General features: G+C 41.9%; 1 protein-coding gene and 1 long non-coding RNA gene across 5 annotated transcripts in view; one reads left to right on the forward strand and one right to left on the reverse strand.

Annotated features, from left to right (window-relative positions):
- LOC138357370 (uncharacterized) overlaps positions 1–13,855 on the forward strand; it is an 83,647-nt gene extending 69,792 nt beyond the window's left edge. For all 4 annotated transcript variants that reach the window (XR_011224948.1, XR_011224947.1, XR_011224949.1 and 1 more), the window contains exon 7: positions 13,619–13,855. This is a non-coding gene — a long non-coding RNA (uncharacterized lncRNA). The remainder of the gene's footprint in view (positions 1–13,618) is intronic.
- The window catches only part of LOC123746156 (carbohydrate sulfotransferase 15), a 51,253-nt gene extending 36,389 nt beyond the window's left edge, over positions 1–14,864 (reverse strand). Inside the window, 1 exon segment of the mRNA XM_045727487.2 lies at positions 14,260–14,864. The gene's annotated coding sequence lies outside the window, so the exon portion shown is untranslated.
- Positions 14,865–16,710: the final 1,846 nt, after the last annotated feature.

The raw sequence follows: 16,710 nt of genomic DNA on the forward strand, positions 1-16,710 counted from the left end.
AAGCTGTGACTTGTGTTTTTGTCTATATCTGATATGAGAATAAGGAACAGCAATGGTGCAAGGACTGTACCTTGAGATACAGAGCTTTTAACTGCGCTCGGACTCGATTTTACTTGATTGACTGTTACTCTTTGTGTTCTGTTCGACAGGAAATTGAGTATCCAGCGTTCTACTTTACCAGTTATACCCATTGACCTCATTTTGTGTGCAATCACTCCATGGTCACATTTGTCGAATGCCTTTGCAAAATCTGTGTACACGACATCTGCATTGTTTTACCACTAATGCCTCAGTGATTTTGTCATAGTGGTCAAGTAGCTGTGAGAGGCACGATCTTCCTGCTCTAAATCCATGTTGGCCTGGGTTGTGGAGGTCATTGGTTTCCATGAATCTAGTGACCTGACTCCTGATCATTCTCTCAAATACTTTTATTATGTGGGACGTTAGTGCAACTGGTCTATAATTCTTTGCCAATGCTTTGCTACCACCCTTGTGTAGAGGGGCTATGTCTGTTGATTTAAGCGCATCTGGTATCTCCCCCGTGTCCAAGCTCTTCCTCCACACTATACTGAGTGCCTGTGCTACTGGCACTTTGCATTTCTTTATAAATATTGAATTCCATGAGTCTGGACCCGGGACCGAGTGCATGGGCATGTTGTCAATTTATCTTTCAAAATCTGCCACGCTCGTGTTGATATTAGTTATATTTACAGGTGTTTGAGTATCATTCAAAAAGAAATTGTCCGAATCTTCCACTTACATGCCGAGTATCGGAGTGCTAAACATGTCCTCGTACTGCTTTTTTAGGATTTCACTAATTTCTTTGTCATCCTCAGTGTACGAACATTCACTAATACGAATAGGTTCAATACTGGCAGTGGGTTTCTCTTTTGATTTAGCATCATTTGTAGATTGTAGCATCAATGCTACATCAATGTAGATTACAACATTTAGCAATGTTGTAATCTATTTTGTGTAATGAAGTTCCAAATAAAATGCTTAGAAATATGTAAGGGGATGGTAGAAGACAATATGTGAGCACACGTGGGAGCCCTACAAGGCTGCCTCGGGTGCTGCATATCCTCTTCTTCGAGGCCAAGTGTCCCTACACCCAACCAGAGGTGATATCCCCAATGTACACACACACACACACACACACACACACACACACACACACACACACACACACACACACACACACACACACACACACACAACTTTTTTTTAGTGTCAGAGTAATTAACATTTGGAATGCATTAGTCAGTGATGTGGTGGAGGCTGACTCCATACACGGTTTCAAATGTAGATACGATAGAGCCCAGTAGGCTCAGGAATCTGTACATCAGTTAATTGACGGTTGAAAGGCGGGACCAAAGAGCCAGAGCTCAACCCCCGCAAGCACAACTAGGTGAGTACAGTGTGCAAGATGAACAAGACATATCTGCATATTTTCAAATAAATTCTCAAATAACGTCAATGTAATTTACGTTCTTACTCTGATCAAGAATCATATCATTTAGTGCATGTGTTAATAAAATATAATTTTATTTAACTTGATACGAATTATTTCGAAGAAAAATGTCAGAGTTAAAACGCACATCTCAATAATATGATAAATTTATTTTTGTGTATTCGAATTGCAAGAACTACGCATTTCCTAGTTAATGCAAACAATGCCGTTCAGGTGTACAGCATCATTAGGCATTCCAGACAGGCACGAGTTGGTCTCCTTGAACCCATGTTGGCTAACTTGGTACCTCTGACCAGACGGCACACACACACTGCCTCATCCTCCCCACACCCTGATCTTCCTCCCCACACCCTCATCCTCCCTCACACCCTCATCTTCCTCCTCACACACTCATCTTCCTACAATGCCCCCCATCTTCCTCCCCATATTGCTTCATCTTTCTACCCACACTACCTCATCTTCCCCGCACTGCGCCGCCTCGTGCGCCCACACTTGACTTCTCTCTCTCTCTAAGTCTAGCCAATGTCACTTAAACTAAACTTCTGTTAATTACTGCCACTCAAGCGGGTTGGTAAAGTTATTTTTACAACGTTAGGTAAGCACATCTGTTCAAATTGATATCAAAGGGAGAAAAACTGAGGGAGAGGGAGATGATTAAAGGGAATGGTAAAGACGTACGTCGGTAGCAGTGGGTCTCGCACGTCAAGACAGACGTCAGCAGCGGGGAACCCATGTGCGTCAATTTAACGCCTTATACAGCAGTAAGCCACGTGGGTCATGACGCCCGCAACAGTAAATATTACAATTATATACATACAGAATATATATTCGTAGGATATTTGCTATATTTTATTGTCTCGTATAAATATTAATTGGAATAACAAAGAGTAGAATGTGTTGAGTGACACCAGTAGTAATAACGTACTCTCGCCGTGGTGTGTAGGACGGGTGTTGCTGGCACAGCATGTTAGCATGCACTGCTGTATGATATTTACAGCAGACACTGGTTCATTCCGTGCTGTACGATGTTTACAGCAGACACTGGTTCATTGCGTGTTGTATGATATTTACAGCAGACACTGGTTCATTCCGAGCTGTATGGTGTTTACAGCAGACTGGTTCATTCCGAGCTGTATGGTGTTTCAACCCGTCCTCGACTCAAGTCCATTACATCCAGCGGTCGACCCCACAGACGCATTCATAAATTTTAATATGCTGTTCATTCAAAACGGGAATTTTCTCAAGTATAAATTAATATTATAATATATTAGCATATTGTGCATATATAGGCATAGGTTAGGTTAGGTGTTTAGGTTCTGTTGGCGATTATTTGTATTTATAGTACGTGGGTGAAGCATTTATAGCGTTGTGATTCGAACAAAATTCGTCAGTGAAATACTTGTTCCGGATATGTTCGAACGTCAGCAGTTGAGTCGTGTGTAAACCGCTTTTCATTCATAAACAGGGGGTTTGGTTGGTGCATGGAATCACTTTTGGATCTTTGTTTGGAGGACGGGCTGGGTGTTTACAGCAGACTGGTTCATTCCGTGCTGTATGGTGTTTACAGCTGACTGGTTCATTCCGTGCTGTTTGATGTTTACAGCTGACTAGTTCATTCCGCGCTGTATGATGTTTACAGCAGACTGGTATTGCTCCACAATGCTGACATTTACTCTCATCTTCCAGAACCTGTAAGCCTATTTCCCATGCACATGGGTATCCAAGCTTGATGCAATATAAGTGTACTTCTGTTGTTCTTTCATCATTCATTCCCTTTCATCAAACTAAGCGGTTTGTAGTTGGTTGAATTCTTGTACCAACCCACAGATCCTGATGTTGCAGCTGCTGTGTTGTGATCACTGTACATCTTTTGCGTTACTCTGTTTCTCATTACCTTCTTAATCTGTAATAGTCTCTGTGGTATGTAAACGTCTACATTTCTTCTCTTTGTTGCAAGTTTTGCAGCTTCGTCTGCAGTGTCATTTCCTATTATTCCCACATGACTTGGCACCTAGTTAATAAGTACCCAACGGCCTTGACGTTTGAGTGTTTGCATTAATGATATGATATTTGTGATCAGATAGATGTTATTATGTATGTGTTCTTGCTGCAAGGTTTCAATGGCAGTTCTCGAATCTGTATGTATGATAACTATTGTCAGTGTTCAGCAAGAACATGTTCCAAAGCCTTTTGAATGGGTAGCATCTCTGTATAGTTGAACACCAATTTGAGTCTCCAACTATTTACAGAGTTTCCTGCCTTCACTGCAGCTCTGGTTTCATGTCCCTGCTGGTCTACTGATCCATCTGTGAAGTATGCGAAGCTGTCGGATGCCAAGTTTGCTTTTATATGCATCTGTGCAATATTACGTAGCATATGAGAATTAGACTGGTTCTTTTTTCCTTCAAGAGCCATAATCTTAGTGAGCTGGCAGAGATTCCCAAGGGGCTTGCATAGCAAAGTCTGCATGTATTTCGTCGACACCTTTCAGTGATTGTGTTTATTATATCGAATGTATTGATGGTGTTTATCACACAATGGGTCCACCTGTTGCTGTTGGAGGCTCTTCTGTCTCATGTTAGTGCTCCAGTGATTATATCTTAAAGTGAACTGATTCCAGGTCTAGTCAATATCTTGGTTAGCATGCACACAGCAATCCTTTTTACCCTTATTTCAATTGATGGTAGCTTGGTTTCTAGCCTTGGGTTCAGTATTTTAGTCCATATGGGAGCCCCTGTTATGACTCGCATTGCATCATTTTGAATAACCTCAACGTTTGCCCACTGACCAGGAGAAAGAGTGAGTAGGGCAGGCACTACATAATCAACTAAGGAACGAACGGCGTGTATGTAAAATATTCTTAACAATTTGTGTCCCGCTTCTAGACGGGGTCCTGTGATTGCTCTCATTATATTCAGTCATGATTTTGCTTTCTACAGATATTGAATTTCCTTGATGAATGTTATTTTAGAATCTATCCACACTCTGATATATTGATATTGTGTAACTCACTGAAGGTTAATGTCGTGGATGCATAGGTGCCTGTCTGGAGTGTTTCCACCTAGTCTCATTGCCTTAGACTTCTGTGCAGATATTTTTAACCCTAAAAATGTTGCATTAAGATGTTACTTTTTCTAACGCCCCTTGTGCTTTATTTAGAAGTGAAGGACCTGTAATGACTAATGCTATATCAGCATAGCTTAGCAATTAACCCTTTTTGCAAATGTCATGGTAACGAGGTTTTCCATAAGGATGTTAAAAAGACTAGGACTGAGGACTCTTGTAGAGTCCCATTCTCATGCAAGTGGTAGTCCACACTTGTCCTTACAACTTTACTCTGGCATAACTGTGACTTAGGTAATCTTGAATCCATGTTAGCATATTTCCTTTTACACCTTTTTTTAACTAAGGTGTGTAAAATTGCTTGCGGGCTTGCAAGTTCGAATGCTTTTTCTAGATCAAGGAAGATCACTATAGCTGGACCTGAGCTAACTGTTCCTATGCAGTTGGCAGTACCTACTCCTCTACTGAGGCCAAATATGTGTTTATGCAGGTTTCCAGTCTTCCATAGTAGCCTATTTAAGGTCATCCGTTCTGCAGTTTTATTACTGCATGATGTTAATGAAATGGGTTTGTAATTGCCAGGTTCTTTCGGCTTAAGAATTGGAATGGTCTGCTTTCTTCCAAGAGGTTTCTCTGGAAACTCGTCTTGCTTCAGATATCACTGCTCTTAGCAGAGTTCTTCCTTCTGGTGTGGGGTTTCTCTTTAGACGTTTTCTGAAGATGTTGACTGTGAATTTGTTCTTTAACTTCATTACTATAGAACCAATAGTTCTTTGGTTTTGTTTTCTGAGATAATAATTGGAATAGCTTTGTTTGCAGCAGCTGCAATGGCTTCCTGCAGATTAGTCTCATGTATGTTCAAATCCTCAAGTGGCATGTAAGTTGCATACCATTTTTTCAAGTTTCTCTTGGTATATATTCCAGTTGGCTTTTTTCAATTCCACCTAGGTCGTTCTATGTTTAGTGTTGTGACAGTAACATAGTGGTCACTGGTGATCATGGGGTCTACCTCCCACTTCGCCTGATGCTCGAGTGCTGTTGAGATTAATGTAAGATCACGGGAACCTCCTTGAATGTGAGTGGGTTCCCCAGGGTTGAGAAATGTAATTTCAGGTACTTCTTGCAGAGCTGCAGCTAAATGGTGCCCATCTGAATTGGCTGGCTCAGTCGCACCTAACTTTTGATGATGAGCATTAAAATCACCAACAACAAATACATTTTCATGCGTGGCCAATGCAAGCACTGCCTCTGCTTCTAGTTTACGTCTAGGGGGGCTTGTAGACGTTGTATATGAGGAGCTCAATATTAGCCATATTCACTGTTACTGCTAATACCTCTACTCCATCCCCACATGAAACTGGGTATATTTTCTTGCTGGGTATGATGTTTCTGACTAGGGGTCATTAACCCTCTTTGTCTCCCCTGTTCATACGGTATGATATTGTGCTGATATCCAGCTAATCTGAAGGACTTTGTGGCTAGGAAGAGAGTTTCTTCCAAAATGATTATATCTGCTTTCGTTCTGATTGCATCTTCCTGAAGGGTGTGGTTTTTATTTCCAAAACCTTGTATGATCCACTGCAGTGTTTGTAATGGCCAGACGACGGTTTCGGTTGGTGTTGCCTGTTCTAATAGAACTCTTTGGAATCGACGTCTATATTCTCCACCTCGCAAGTCGTGTCACTGCAAATTGGACTGCACTGATTGCTCATGGTCATCCCCTGCAGTGTTGGAATCTGTGCATAACTGTGGTCCATCACTTTGCTGGTAGTATTGCTGCACATCGGACTGCATTGATTGCTCGTGACCCCATTTCTTGTGTTGTCGGAATCTGTGCATCTCTGCCATCCAGTATTTCGTTGTTGATGTTGCTGCATATTGGGCTGCATTGATTGTTTGTGCCCGCCTCTTGTGTTGTTGGAACCTGTACATCTCCGCTGTTCAAATACTTCTTTATTGGTGTTGCTGCATATCAGACTGCATTTGCTGTTGTCTGTCTCTTGTGTTTACTGCCCGAAACGCTTTGCGTAATAGTGGCTTTAGGCATTGTATGTACTAGCTCTATCTATAAAGCCAACAAACTTTGTAAAATCTCTTTATGTATGTACCTTTACCTAAATAAAAATTATTATTATTATTATAAATTATTATTGTAAGATTCTGTTGATCTTGAGTGGTCACTGTTTCTTGCAGTTGCTTTTGTGAATGTTGATGGTCTTGACTACCCGACTGTTGTTGGTAATCCTTATGTCCATGTCACGTTGTTTGTCCTCTTGTGCTTCGTCTTGTCTCAGACTGTATTTCTTGTGTAACTGTGGTCTGCTGCACGATCTTGTCCATTATTACACAAGTGATTTCTTGAGTCTGTTGTTGTGAGGTGTTCTGCGTCATCTGTAGGCAATTGATAATGGTCTCTGCCATGATCTTTACAATTTTTTCAGCTGGACGTCCGTAAAACTGTATATCTGTTGTGTTGTTTCCGAAAGTAATTGCTTTTTGCTTTTTTGCTTTTGTTGTATTTCTGCTGCATTTTTGTATATTTTCTGATTTGCAGTTGATAGATTGGGGAAATTTTTGTTCTATGAGAGTGGGTCCCTTCTGTGGCTGTACACTAGTGTTCCAGACATTGGTGGTGTATGTAGTACTGGTCTGTGTGTTTATCCTGGCCTGAGCTGTCTGCACCTTTTCTTTCTGTGCAGAGCAGGTTGTGCTTCAGGCATGATGGTTTGCCTCCACAATTTAGACATTTGGTTGTTGTCTGGTTTGCCTTGTGCTTGGCTATACAGTCTTTGGTTGGTTGCCTCTGACTGCACAGCATCTCCTGTCCAGTGCATCGTGATTGATGGTGGCCATATTTCTGACACCTGAGGCAGTGCAGGGGTTCCGGGACGTATTGTCTCTGTCGGTATATTCCCCAATTTCCAAGCTTGAATGTTTCTGGCACATGTCCCATGATGGTCACCAGAACCTGACTTGTCGCTGCTTTGTCTACTTTTGTGCCGCATCGTTCTGCATTCAGGATTTGCTTGTGTTCTAGTACTGGATCCAGGGGAAAGTCGATAGGGTATCCCAAAAGCACGACTCGTGTACGTCTTTCTGAAGGGTCCAGCTTTTCCAAGCATACAGGTTTTCCTTGCAGAACTTTTACTTTTTCTAAGTTGCAGTCTGTTGGTCTCGTGGTGTCATTATTATTTCTCCTTTCATGTTGACTGTGATGGAAAGTTTGAGCTCTGGTTGTTCCTTTTCCATTACCGTTACTACTCCATATGCTGTAGGAAAGTGGTCTGTGTGCATTATCTTGAATTTTGGAAGATGTGCAGAGTTTGGCGATGTCTGGTGTGAGAATGGTGGTGGTGTCCTCTCCTGTCTCATACTGTTGTCCTGTGGCTGGGCTGTGGAGATAGGTACATTGTCTGACACTGGCTGGTGTGTGACTGGTACTGTCCTCTCTAGGCTCATTATGTCTGCTGTCTTGCTGGTAGAAGCACCTGGTGAAGCCTCGATAGCAGTTTTCTTCGGTGTCTGCTGCACCTCGGTGCACTGTCCACTCCTCGTCTGAAAGGCTGCCTACATCGCCTCTTTCTCTTCGACTTCCCCCATGACATCTCCACGTAGTGAGGACCATTTCACTGCCCTACCTAATGCCCGAGACACTCCTAGTCCTTGACAAATTCATTTCCCTCCAACGGAGGTCGTAGAATGATTCCCCAAGGTGGAATCAGGGATACCCAACACCTAATTCAGCTGTTTGGTCTACCTTTCCCTGAAAAGACTCGGTAAACCTAAGGTGCCCCCTTGTGGCGATGCTTGCAGGGTTGGACTCTTAAGTGACCTGGTCAGTGATACAGTCCTCAGGAAAAAAAAAAAGTCATGGTCGACGAGAATGCGGTAGGAGAGTTTGGGTCGCCTGAGTACTGGGTTGCGCAGAAAACGTCAGATGGGCAGCAGATAATCAACAACGTTGTTCATCAACTGTAGACGAAATCGGGATTGTTTCCTTCCAAACAAGATATTGTCTGGGTCTTGGAATATTGATGTATTCTTCCTCACAAAACCGCGATGATTTGAGCTGATGGGTGCTCAGAATCGTAAGTTTTCCCAGGAACAAATCTGTGTGCGGCTAGCTAGTAATGGCGTCGGCAGCAAGTCCTGCTGTATGATGTTTACAGCAGACTGGTTCATTACGTGTTATACGATGTTTACAGCACATTAATGATTCATACCGTGCATATGTTTACAGCAGACAATGATTTATACTTTGCTGTATGATGTTTACAACAAACAATGATTCATTCCTTGCTGTGTGATTGTTTACAGCAGACAATGATTCATACCTTGCTGTATGTTAACAGCAGACATGAATGATTCATACCGTGCTGTATGATGTTTACAGCAGACATGAATGATTCATACCGTGCTGTATGATGTTTACAGCAGACATTAATGATTTATACCATTCTGTATGATGTTTACAGCAGACATTTAATGATTCATATCGTGTTGTATGAGAAAAAATATCTTGTAGAAACTAGGTATAATGTTAATCTTAATTGACAAAGGAAGTAACAATAACAACAGTGGTGATACTGTCTCCATAGTCCATACCAAGTGCTGAAGCTGCAACAGATATAGGTTAGCATTTGACTCAAAATAAGACGGAATTAACTATCAAGAAACAATAAGAGTATTAACTAACGAAAAACAATAAGAGTATACACCGATGTTGTGTACTTTACGTTGAATATAAAGTAGAGTTTACCTTTGTAACCTTTGTCTCCATTCGGGATTAAAAGTTTATTTGAAGGTTAGATTCAAGTGGGTGGACGACCTTTATGACAAGCAAACGGTTTGCCTTAAATCTTGTTACTTGCCTGAATTAACCTGAGGGGGCCCACTAATACTCGTGACCTCGACGAGGACAGGAAGCCGGCGGCTTGACAAAGGTCCCCTCCCATTTGCCCTGATTTTCTTTTCTTGACCTACACGACACGAGTTTAATAAGATAGCAAGTCTCCGATAGGCAAACGACGTGAAGACTTTATCATCACGGAGAGGCCGTAGGCTTTCTGCAGTTATCTTTATTTTTTATGTTACGTTGATGTCGGCTGGTACTGAAGGTTAAAAAAAAAAATTCTGAGGCTTTGGTTGCCAGTGTGGTGGGTGGTCATCCCAATCACAGTGTTAATTTAGCGAGGCTACTATACATTAAAAGCAAATTAAAAAACATACGTTATGTAAAAAAAATCTCTGGTCAGTGTTCCAAATGGTTTCTTTGTTAATTATGATATTGCGAAGTTGGCCTACTGTGGCGGTAACTTGGAGACGTATAACAGCGTAGGTACTAACAGATGGCTTAGGTGTAATAACCCAAAATTGTTAACCATTGGTCAACGAATCTTTTGAAAAAAAATTATATACAGATGAATTAAGAATGGAGAAGTGTAAATAAAATATGCGTATAGCAGGGCAGACAGAGACAAGGTTAGATCTGTTTTCACTACCAATAATGCAGTTGGTTTTTGAGCTTTCAACCACAAAAGGTGATTAGCGCCTATTTTGTATCTGGCCATAATTGTTATTACGTTTGTGCTGTTATGCATTGCCGGATCTGCAAAGATTCCATTGGTAATGCATCCAGTGAAGAGGTGGCGGCTGGGATCCGGCTGCTGACGATGGCCTTACGTAGGCAAGTTCTCCAAGCAAACAACTGACCGCGCCAACACTGACTTGTGTTGTTCTTACACCACCTCGTTACCCCCACTGTGTCTGTTGTTGTTGGTTGGTTGATGGTCACTGTGTCTGTTGTTGTTGGTTGGTTGATGGTCACTGTGTCTGTTGTTGTTGGTTGGTTGATGGTCACTGTGTCTGTTGTTGTTGGTTGGTTGATGGTCACTGTGTCTGTTGTTGGTTGGTTGATGGTCACTGTGTTGTTGTTGTTGGTTGGTTGATGGTCACTGTGTTGTTGTTGGTTGGTTGATGGTCACTGTGTTGTTGTTGGTTGGTTGATGGTCACTGTGTTGTTGTTGGTTGGTTGGTTGATGGTCACTGTGTTGTTGTTGGTTGGTTGATGGTCACTGTGTTGTTGTTGGTTGGTTGGTTGATGGTCACTGTGTTGTTGTTGGTTGGTTGATGGTCACTGTGTTGTTGTTGGTTGGTTGATGGTCACTCTGTTGTTGTTGGTTGGTTGATGGTCACTGTGTTGTTGTTGGTTGGTTGATGGTCACTCTGTTGTTGTTGGTTGGTTGATGGTCACTGTGTTGTTGTTGGTTGGTTGATGGTCACTGTGTTGTTGTTGGTTGGTTGATGGTCACTGTGTTGTTGTTGGTTGGTTGATGGTCACTCTGTTGTTGTTGGTTGGTTGATGGTCACTGTGTTGTTGTTGGTCACTGTTGTTGGTTGGTTGGTTGATGGTCACTCTGTTGTTGTTGGTTGGTTGATGGTCACTGTGTTGTTGTTGGTTGGTTGATGGTCACTGTGTTGTTGTTGGTTGGTTGATGGTCACTGTGTTGTTGTTGGTTGGTTGATGGTCACTGTGTTGTTGTTGGTTGGTTGATGGTCACTGTGTTGTTGTTGGTTGGTTGATGGTCACTGTGTTGTTGGTTGGTTGGTTGATGGTCACTGTTGTTGGTTGGTTGGTTGATGGTCACTGTGTTGTTGTTGGTTGGTTGATGGTCACTGTGTTGTTGTTGGTTGGTTGGTTGATGGTCACTGTGTCTGTTACACCTTCACCCACCCCACTGTCCTTGGGTCTGTTATAATCTTCGACAACCCCACTGCTCTTGTGTACTTGCTGGCCCCCCTCAGATAAATTCATGTATCTCTTTAAGTGGCCTCGTCGAGGACAGGAACCCGGCGGCTTGTCGAAGGTCCCCCCCCCCCCATTTGTCCTGATGATTTGGTCAATCTGGATCTTGAAATTCAGCAATGTTTTAGCATTGAAAGCTTCGGTAGGTAGGCGGTTTCATGGGTTTATAACTGTGAGTGAAAAAACATCTCATGTTATCTGTCAGACACTGTGGCTTGTTGAGCTTGAAACTGTTGCTCCTTGTTCGTGTTACATCTGACCTTTTGAAGAAGTGGTCTGGATCAGTATCCTCCAAATTGTTCAGTTTTAAAAATAGTTTTAACGAGATCAGCCCTGCCATGTCTGGTTTTCAGTGTTGTTTCCCTTATGACCCTTAATGAGTACGAAGTGAAGTAAATGAGAGTCGACTTAGTTCGGGCATGATTTTCGTAGCCTGGCGTTGAATTTTCTGCTAAGCTGATATGACTTTCTGAAGACAAGGTCTCCTTTCTTAAATGCAATAATCCAAGTGGGTGCGCACCAGAGATCTATACAGTTGTTGTACAACTACCATCTGCTCCTTTAAGTCAAAATTTCGTTTGACTGTACCTAGGATTTGGTTTGTCTTTTTTTTACTGTAGCTCACACTTGTGGAACTTTCAGTGATTGGTAGATTCTGTATACCCCTCGCCATCCTCACTGTTCTTGTGTATGTGCTGTATACCCCTCGCCATCCTCACTGTCCTTGTGTATGTGTTGTATACCCCTCGCCATCCTCACTGTCCTTGTGTATGTGTTGTATACCCCTCGCCATCCTCACTGTCCTTGTGTATGTGTTGTATACCCCTCGCCATCCTCACTGTCCTTGTGTATGTGTTGTATACCCCTCGCCATCCTCACTGTGCTTGTGTATGTGTTGTATACCCCTCGCCATCCTCACTGTCCTTGTGTATGTGCTGTATACCCCTCGCCATCCTCACTGTGCTTGTGTATGTGTTGTATACCCCTCGCCATCCTCACTGTGCTTGTGTATGTGCTGTACAACCATCGCCATCCTCACTGCCCTTGTGTATGTGCTGTACAACCCTCGCCATCCTCACTGCCCTTGTGTATGTGCTGTACAACCCTCGCCATCCTCACTGCCCTTGTGTATGTGCTGTACAACCCTCGCCATCCTCACTGCCCTTGTGTATGTGCTGTACAACCCTCGCCATCCTCACTGCCCTTGTGTATGTGCTGTACAACCCTCGCCAACCTTACTGCCCTTAGGTTAGTTACACCGCCTAGCAAACTTCTATCTGTAGGACAGTAGTTAGCGTGGTCGGCTCGCAATCGAGTAGATGAGTTCAGTTCCCGGGAGGGGCGAAACGTGCCCTTACTCCCGCACGAGAGTAACTTTCTGGAGTTGAAAAAATAAAGTTAGCAGGTAGATGAAATTTAGGTCAGTGTACAAGTGCTGAGAAAACTCAGTAATACGAGAACCGTAGCCTAGGACCAACTGTAATAAACGTCACACTAAGCTTATGCAACCAATCCTCCTATTTAGAAACTACTATTTGTAACTATGTGGACTATCGTACATATATTCACTTAATGGACAATTGCAATTTGGTACTATCCCCTTTATAAGAGTCCGAAAGAAATAAAACTTAAAAGCTAAAGTTAAATATTCCTGATGCAAGTATAGCATGTATTTGGCCCATGATGGCGTGTTAGGCCTAGGATGGTTAGGTTAGGTTTTACTGTATTAGCAACGTAAATACAAAACCTTTTCAGATTTGTTCAAATTCAGTAGTACCAAATTTCTAATTGTCTATTACGTCAATATATATGTACGATGGTCCACATCACTACTCTTAAGTGCTATCTAATTGAGCACACAGTACAATGACTAATTTTATTGCTAATCAGAATATATCTGAAATTAATTACCTCCGTATTTCACCCAAATTCTGCAAGACTTGACAAGTAGCCGACTTCCCATGAACGTTGACATAGTTTCAGGTTGATCAGAAGCCTACCTGATCAAGCATCAATAACCCAATTCAATTCAATTTCTTTCTTCTGTTACTTCTCACGCCTTATAGTTACTGTTAGCATACTATACTATAGCTGCGTTCTAGCATAGATTAAGGAACACTTGGTTAGCTAAAACATTAGCTAAAACAGAGCACAACTGCAGGGGTAGAAATTCTTAATGAGCTTTGTTTTTCACACATTTAAATTCTAGACATTGGCGGGTAAGTAAATACAGGGATTTTATTGCAAGGTGTTTCTGAAGAATCCATTTTAATTTACAGCAGTGATATATAGTTCACGATGTGAGGACAGGACGCCTAGACCTCCCTCAAGATGCAAACCACGAAAATTGTCTAATGCCCGGGTACCTATTTTACTGGTAGCAGAATAGAGGCATCAAGTGACAGGAAATGTGCCCAACCGTTTGTTCTGCCCGGCAATTGAACACAGATTACTCGGTTGTAAGTAGAGGATAAAAAAGTATGTATTACCTATAGTAAATAAACATAGCATATTTGTGTAATATTTTGAGTAATGTCATCTTCAATTAAATATATACGGGTAGCTATATTTTTTAAATATTAGCAACAAGAGAGGCTACAGACTGCATACATGTGATTCATATGTCGAGCTGCGAGCAGCCTGGTTACCTGGTGGTCTGGTTGACCAAACCACCGACCAGCAGGAGGTCTGGTCAGAGACCGAGCCGCGGGGGCGTTGGTCCTCGGAATCATGGAAAAGATAGGACCGTAGGGTGTGATGAGAACAGTTTTGTTGAATTTTCAGTAACATGTACTCTGGCAAACTCAAAGAGTGTACCGACATAATGGTAGAAACATGAAAGAGTAACGAAATAATTCATCTGGTGATAGTTCTTATTTCCTCCTGTAACTATAATTTCAAAACTTTCTTGCAAACTTACCTGGAATTTCGCTACTGTTCATATATTTGGCTGGGCTTATCACAACTAGACAGCATGTCACGTCACTCAGCGCTGCGTGACTCAGATACACTGTGCCACATTACAGTGTTCTCACACACGCACTTGTCTCCGCCCGCCCCTATGTACCCTGCACGTCTCAACTGACTCTACCTCGGGTGAACTCACTCCTCTAAACCTCCAGTCGAAAATTAATGTGGTGGGTGCCGCCTCCTTAGAATAACGATACCATGTTATGTGGAAAAAGCTTTGTATCTTGTGTAGTAGTAAAGTTACTTATCACATCTATTGCACTGTACTCTTAAGTATCTCTAACTCTTTAATTTGCTTCTTTCTAGACATACAGTAGAGCGAGAGCGGAATATATATTTAATGTCCTGTGTATGGCAAGAGTCGTCTCAGGGTTACTACTGACGGGCGTCTCAGAACTTGGGTTGCCGCAGTACGATAATACAAAATCTGTAATAACTTTATAGCCACCACATTCATGACTTTTCTATAGCAATATGGGTTTTCTTTTTCTTGTAGTTTTACACAGTTGTTGTTCCCCCATCTGTGTGTGTTTTTCATGGAACCTCTGAGAACTCCCTGGCTTAGTGTTAATTATAATGAAACGACGATATATACATATAATATGGTTTCATCATCCTTGCAATAAAACTGAAATGCAAATAAAATGCATAACAAATGATTACGTTGTTAGATCGCGCCTAATGTCGTAATAGAAGCATGCATGAAGAGCCACGCCAACTGTCCACTTGTGCTGGGTGTACGTAAGGGTGGGGCATAAAAAGAGTACTATATGCAAGAGCGGGTGGACTCGAGGAGGAGGTATACAAATAGGAGGCAACATATCACAAGATCGTCTTCACTCGCAGCGTGTTCTGATATATTTGCCAATATAACTCTGACATATAAGGCCGCACGATCCACTTTCATTGCAAAATCTTGATTTGCCTCCAAATCCAGTTAAAAGGTGAAGGAAATTTAAACAAGAGCACAAAGAGAGTATCACAACTTAAGATGTTGGTGTGCGACAGTCCGTCCGGCACTCTTGAAACCATAGCTGAAACGTAAGATACGCCAAGTACTTACAAATGTTAGTCAAAAGCTACAGTTAGTCAAAAGCCGTCGGTTTATCCTTCTAAAATCAAAGATACACTTAATGGTGTGCCTACTCAAGTTAGGATAGCTGGTGGTGGTGGTTGTATAAAGTGTTTACAGGCTATATAGCCTATATTAAAATAGCTAGTATGTATGCAATATGCTGCATGCTCTGGAAAATAACTACTGTATCTTGTTTGTGTTTATTACTAAAGAACCGTGTGTATTTTTTTTTGTTTTAGTGTATATTCCAGCTAGGTCTAATATAGCTATACAAAATAGGGTACCCGGCTGTACCCGGGTGTCTTCGCCCCTCTCATATCTTTTCCCCCTATCTCCCTGTTCCCCCCCTCTCTATCTTTCACCCCCTCATGTCTCCCATACCTTCCACTGCTCTTCCCCACTCGCCCAACATCTTCCAGAAAATTCAGTATTACGAAACATAGAAACACTGCTAAAACTACAGAAAATATCCGATTTTAGACTTCATAAAAATTACAGGGGTTGGGGGATCGCTCTAAATTCAAATACGTCCTAAAGGGGTGGCACTTGGGCCGACCCTGACTAGACACTTGGTCTCGTATAAATGTGTTATCTTGGAAATTGGGTGAGGCTAGCCCCCAAGTGTACCTACTTCGGATAGAGGCATATTTATTTTATAGGTACAGCTTAAATGGTGGCAAAGTAGTCTACCAATAAGATATATATAAGGCATATTTTCGGTATGAAAAGTCGTAATTTGAAACTGAAAATAGGTGCAGAGAGTCAGAATTCGGCTCAAAAATCACGCTCAGGAGTCAAATTTCCGACATTTCAGACATTTTGAAAACTGCAGGGGGGTTTGGGCAAAATATGACCCATCGCCGTTTTCAGTAATTGGCATATTTTCGGTATAAAAAGTCGTAATTTGAAACTGAAAATAGGTGCAGAGAGTCAGAATTCGGATAAAAAATCACGCTCAGGAGTCGAATTTCCGACATTTCAGACATTTTGAAAACTGCAGGGGGGTTTGGGCAAAATGACCCATCGCCGTTTACAGTAATTGGCATATTTTCGGTATAAAAAGTCGTAATTTGAAACTGAAAATAGGTGCAGAGAGTCAGAATTCGGCTCAAAAATCACGCTCAGGAGTCAAATTTCCGACATTTCAGACATTTTAAAAACTGCAGTGGGGTTTGGGCAAAATATGACCCATCGCCGTTTACAGTAATTGGCATATTTTCGATATGAAACGTCGTAATTTGAAACTGAAAATAGGTGCAGAGAGTCAGAACTCGGCTCAAAAATCACGCTCAGGAGTCAAATTTCCGACATTTCAGACATTTTGAA

Source organism: Procambarus clarkii, chromosome 78, assembly GCF_040958095.1.
Source record: "Procambarus clarkii isolate CNS0578487 chromosome 78, FALCON_Pclarkii_2.0, whole genome shotgun sequence".
Lineage (NCBI taxonomy): Eukaryota > Metazoa > Arthropoda > Malacostraca > Decapoda > Cambaridae > Procambarus > Procambarus clarkii.